The sequence below is a fragment of the Sminthopsis crassicaudata genome, chromosome 5 (assembly GCF_048593235.1).
Source record: "Sminthopsis crassicaudata isolate SCR6 chromosome 5, ASM4859323v1, whole genome shotgun sequence".
In the NCBI taxonomy this organism is placed as follows: Eukaryota; Metazoa; Chordata; class Mammalia; order Dasyuromorphia; family Dasyuridae; genus Sminthopsis; species Sminthopsis crassicaudata.
Window position 1 is genome coordinate 163,422,615 of NC_133621.1, and position 6,523 is coordinate 163,429,137.

Below are 6,523 nucleotides of genomic sequence, written 5' to 3' on the forward strand. Positions count from 1 at the left end.
AAATGGGCTTCTTGAGAAACAGCCAGAAAGTGAAGGCTTAGTTGAGGTAAGGGTTTACTGACTAGATTTCTTTCTTAAAGACCAGGCCTTAAACCAAAACTGATTTGACTCTATTTGGCCACCAAGTCCTGGACCAAGCCCCATTTGGTTATGGTTTGGGTCCTGATTGTCTTAGAGTGAATATAAATAGTGTCAGAAACCCTGAAGGTCTTCCCCTCCCAGATTCATTCATTCATTTATTTAGACTTTTTTTTTTTTTTTTTTAGACCAGGTGAAAGAGGAGATTCTGTGCCTCAATTGCTACCTAGGCTTAATCACTGAATGGATGCCACCTCAGTCAGAATGAAACCTGCTGCCAAGGCCTCCCATTTCATCCAGGGCCATCTCTAGTCCTCTTAATCTATGTCTTGCCACTGGACCCAGGTGGCTCTGGAGGGGAAAGTGAGGCGGGTGACCTTGCATAGCCCTCCCTCACTTAAATCTAATTCACTTCCATGTCATGGGCATCATCTCCCTGATGTCGTGATCCTCTTCAAGAACAAAGGACAAACAACAAGTTGAGGTACCCTTTCTTCTTGAAAACATTATATGTAGCCTTGGGAGAGAGAAAAAACAAAAGCATCTTGATTAAACATCATATAATTATTGACTTTAAATTTTTTTCAGATTTGCACACTGCTTCCTTCACAGTTACTTTTTTCAGTACCACTTGTGGTTGTCCTGTATTGAAAAGCTTTATTTATAAATGTTCCAACCCCCCTCCCTCCCAATAAAATGTTTCTTAGAAATTCCACTCATGAATTTATATGAGGTAAGGTAAGTTTTCAATCAATCCATCAATAAGCTTTTATTAAGCATCTTCTATGTGCTAGGTATACAACTATAAAGAATGAAATTTCTCAAAGTGCTTACATTTTTCAAGCTAAAATTTTATTTTGTTTTAAGAGAATTGCCTTGGAGAACTGGTTGGAATAAAGGCTAGTGGCCACTAGAGGGAGGAAGAAAACAAACAGTGAAATAACAATGCCAGTCAGTCAATAGGATCTTTCTATCATTTTTCTTGACCAGAATCTCAACTGATAAAATTTTAGGATGGAGAGGACCTAAGGAATCACTTAGTTTCCCATTTGAAAATGAGCAGATTGTGCTATGTCCAAGAAAAGAGAAATAGGGGGAGGGGGGCAGCTAGGTGGTGCAGTAGATAGAGCATCAGTCCTTAAGTCAGGAGGTATTGAGTTCAAATTTGGTTGCAGACACTTAACACTGCCTAGCTATGTGACCCTGGGCAAGTCACTTAACTCCAATTGCCTTAGCAAAAAAAAAAGAAAAGAAAAGAAAAGAGAAATAAAAGGCTTAGGTTCCTCAAAATCATAACATCTGACAACCTGTAACATTCCCTATTCAAATCCTCTGCCTCTCTAATAGATGGGAAGTGAGTTTCATTATCTGTCCTCTGGATTAAGATATGCCATTTTGCTAAATTGTACTGCTGTCAAGGTACTTTTCTGTGAATAATACCAGAATGCCTATGGCTTTGGATTTTTAATAATACTCAAATGTGTCAAAATTTCCCCTTTTCTCTGGGTTTAGGAATCTAGGCATCAATCTAAGAAATTAATTTCCAGGGGCGGAGCCAAGATGGCGGAGAAGATACACGAGAATCTGTAAGCTCCCTTCTTCCCTCATTACCAATTAGTTAAATCAACCTCAAAAATAACACTGGACTGATAAAAACCACAAGGATTAGAAGCATAACTTACCAGCTGAAGAGAATCTGGAATTTCAACAGAAAAGTTCGATTCTGAGGGGAAGAAAAAAAAAGACCAGCACAGACAAGGTTAGGTGCTAACACACTGTGCCAATCGGGCTGGGGAGAACTCTGGGATCAAAGAAGCCACTGAGCTAGAGGAATCTGGCACAGGCTGTTAGCTCTTCTCTGCTTATAAAACAGCAGATCAGAAGAGAAATCAAGCCACTTTAAAATATAAAGCCAGATACTAGAACCACCCCAATCCGAAGTGACCTAATAGATCTCGGCACTGCTGTGCAACCACCTTCTGACTTCTCCTTGGGATAGTTAAGAGCCTGAACAGCAGGGGACACAGCCCGAGGCAGCCTCTTATCCACATAGTGTAGGGCTCAGCCTGAGGCAGTGGAATTCTAGCAGCTGAGGGATTCCCAGAGAAGCAGAACTCCCAGAGAAGCAGAACCTTTGAAGTAGGGACCTCGGTTTCCAGGCAGACACTTTTGGTTTGAGCACAGGGGCTTTTCACATCAGCTGCTGATATCCACGGCCCCATGGGAGGCATTGGCTGGGGTTTGTGACTTTCAGCCTCAAACCTCAGGGCAGTCGCTAGGCCACACAGTGGGGTCGTTCACTGGGCACTCCTCGAAGCTGCAGCAGTGCTAGCCACCTGTGAGGCATTTCCGGGGAGGGGGAAGGGGAACTCTCTCCCAGACCTCTCTCTTAGCCCAGTCACAGGGTTATGCATTCTACCTCCAGTCTGGGAGGAAGCTGGTAAATAAATAAATAAACTTCTTACCCCAAGGGCAAACCCCAACAGATTTTTAACAATGAGTAAGAAGCTGAAGAGAACCATTGATTCCTTCTACACAGAGAAAGAGCAGGTATCTAACCCCGAGGAGACTAACAGCAGAGAGTCTGCACATAACACCCTAAAGGGGAATGATACCTGCCCCCCATCACATAACTCACTCCTAGAAGAGACTATTAAAAAGTTAAGAGAGTTTGAAGAAAAAATGGGAAAAGGAAAGAGAAGCTATGATAGAGAATAACAACGTCCTGAAATTTGAGTTGGAAAAAATAAAGAATTCACAGGAGGTGCAGGGAAACAAAATTTGTGAATTAGAAAAGGTTAAAAAATCACAGGAAAGTAGGACTTCTGAAATGGAAAATATAAAAAATTCTCAAGAAAGTAGGATTTCTGAATTATAAAAGATAAAAAATTCTCAAGAAAGTAGAATTTCTGAATTGGAAAAAGAAAATAACTCACTAAAAAATTAGTGAAATGGAAAAAAATTCAACAGAGCAAAATAATTCATTTAAAAACTCAATTGGGCATATACAAAAAGAACTAAAAATGTGAATGAAAAAAATAACTCATTAAAAATCAGGATGGAAGAAATAGAAATGAATGATTCATTGAGAAACCAAGAATTAGTCAAACAAACAAAAAAAAAAAAATGAAAAGCTGGAGAATAACGTCAAATACTTACTGGAAAAATCTATAGACATGGAAAATAGATCTAGGAGAGATAATCTGAGTATCATTGGACTTCCCAAAAACTATGATCTAACTAAGAGCCTAGATTCTATTTTACAGGAAATCATCAAAGAGAACTGTCCAGAGATAATAGAAACAGAAGGGAAAATAGGTGTTGAAAGAATTCATCGAACACCTTCTGAAAAAGACCCTAAAAAAAGAACTCCAGAGAACATTGTGGCTAAACTGCAGAACTACCAAACTAAGAAAAAAATATTGCAAGCAGCAAGGAAAAAACAGTTCAAATATCAAGGTGCCACAGTAAGGGTCATGCAAGATCTGGCTGCCTCTACATTAAAGGATCAAAGGGCCTGGAACCTGACATTCCAAAAGGCAAAAGAACAAGTATTGAAACCAAGAATAAACTACCCAGCTAAGTTTAGCATTTTCTTCCATGGAAGAAGATGGTCATTTAATGAAACAGAGGACTTCCATTTGTTTCTAAGAAAAAAACCAGACTTAAACAAAAAGTTTGATCTACATCCACAAGACTGAAGAGAAGCAGAAAAAGGTAAAAAGAACTCTTGAGAACTGTATCTCTGTTGTGGATATATAGAAAGTCGGCATGGATAATTTGATTTTACTGATATAATATTTTAAAAAAAGGGAAGTAGTAAAGGAAAGGGGATTGTATCAGAAAAAGGGGAAGGAGTGATAAAAAGAGGGAAACTACATCCCAGGAACAGGCATAGAAAATCTACCACACCTGAGGGAATTTAGAGTGGGGGAGAATCATTGTGTGAATCTTATTCTCATCAGAGTAGGCTCAAAGAGTAAATAATTGACATATTTGTTTTTTCAGAGAATTCTCTCTCACCTCATTAAAAGGGGGGAGAGGAAAAGGGAAAAGGAAAAGGGGAGTAAGGGAAGGGTACAAGAAAGGGGAAGGGACTTAAAAGGAGGGGGAAGGGATACTAAAAAGGGAGGGCTGCGTGTCACAAGTGGGGTCTATAAATTAAATATTGGGGAAGGGGCTCAGGGGGGTCAAGGGAAAAAAAAGAATAATCTGGGGATAATATGATGGCAGGAAATACAGAATTAGTCATTTTAACTATCAATGTGAATGGGATGAACTCTCCCATTAAACGGAGGTGGATAGTAGACTGAATCAAAAGTCAAAACCCTACAATATGTTGTTTACAGGAAACACACGTAAAGCAGGGAGATACATACAGAGTAAAGGTAAAAGGTTGGAGCAGAATCTATTATGCTTCAGGTAAAGCCAAAAAAGCAGGGGTAGCCATCCTTATCTCAGATCAAGCAAAAGCAGAAATTGATCTAATTAAAAGAGATAAGGAAGGAAACTATATCCTGCTAAAAGGTAGCATAGACAATTAAGCTATATCAATACTAAACATATATGTACCAAGTGGTATAGCATCTAACTTCCTAAAGGAAAAGTTAAGAGAGTTGCAAGAAGAAATAAACACCAAAACTATAATAGTGGGAGATCTCAACCTTGCACTCTCAGAATTAGACAAATCAAACCACAAAACAAATAAGAAAGAAATTAAAAAGGTAAATAGAACATTAGAAAAACTAGGTATGCTAGACCTTTGGAGAAAACTGAATGGTGATAGAAAGGAGTATACTTTCTTCTCAGCAGTTCATGGAATCTATACAAAAATTGACCATATATTAGGACATAAAGATCTCAAAATTAAAGGGAGGAAGGCAGAAATAATAAATGCCTTCTTCTCACATCACAATGCAATGAAAACTACATTCAATAAGAAGTTTGGGGTACATAGACCAAAAAGTAATTGGAAACTGAACAATATCATCTTAAAGAATGACTGGGTGAAACAGCAAATTATAGAAACAATTAATAAATTCACCCAAGATAATGACAATGATGAGACATCATACCAAAATTTGTGGGATGCAGATGAAGCGGTAATAAGGGGAAATTTTATATCTTTAGAGGCTAATTTGAACAAAACAGAGAAAGAGAAGATTAATTAATTGGGCCTACAACTTAAAAAGCTAGAAAAAGACCAAATTAAAAATCCCCAACCAAAAACCAAACTTGAAATACTAAAATTAAAAGGAGAAATCAATAATATTGAAAGTAAAAAAAACTATTGAATTAATAAATAAAACCAAGAGTTGGTTTTATGAAAAAGCCAATAAAATAGATAAACCTTTGGTAAATCTGATCAGCAAAAGGAAAGAGGAAAATCAAATTGTTAGTCTTACAAATGAAAAGGGGAATCTTTCCACCAATGAAGAGGAAATTAGAGAAATAATGAGTTACTTTGTCCAACTTTATGCCAATAAATTTGATAACTTAAGTGAAATAGATGACTACCTCCAAAAATATAGGCTTTCTAGATTGACAAAGGAGTAAATAAATTGCTTAAATAGTCCCATTTCAGAAAAAGAAATAGAACAAGCTATTAATCAACTCCCCAGGAAAAAATCCCCAGGACCAGATGGATTTACATGTGAATTCTACCAAACATTTAAAGAACAATTAGCCCCAATGTTATATAAATTATTTGAAAAAATAGGGGATGAAGGAGTCCTACAAAATTCCTTTTATAACACAGATATGGTACTGATACCTAAATCAGGTAGATCGAAAACTGAGAAAGAAAACTATAGACCAATTTCCTTAATGAATATTGATGCTAAAATCTTAAATAAGATATTAGCAAAAAGACTTTAGAAAATCATCCCCAGGATAATACATTATGCTCAAGTAGGATTTATACCAGGAATGCAGGGTTGGTTTAATATTAGGAAAACTATTAGTATAATTGACCATATTAATAATCAAATTAATAAAAACCATATGATCATTTCAATAGATGCAGAAAAAGCATTTGATAAAATCCAACATCCCTTCCTACTAAAAATACTTGAGGGCATAGGAATGAATGGGCTATTCCTTAGAATAATCAGGAGCATATATTTAAGACCGTCAGTAAGCATAATATGTAATGGAGATAAACTGGAGCATTTCCCAGTAAGATCAGGAGTGAAACAAGGTTGCCTACTATCACCATTACTATTCAATATTGTATTAGAAATGCTAGCCTCGGCAATAAGAGTCGAGAAAGAGATTAAAGGAATAAGAGTAGGTAATAAGGAAATCAAACTGTCACTCTTTGCAGATGATATGATGCTATGCTTAGAAAACCCCAGAGATTCTAATAAAAAGTTATTAGAAATAATTCACAACTTTAGCAGAGTTGCTGGATACAAAATAAATCCACATAAATCTTCAGCATTTT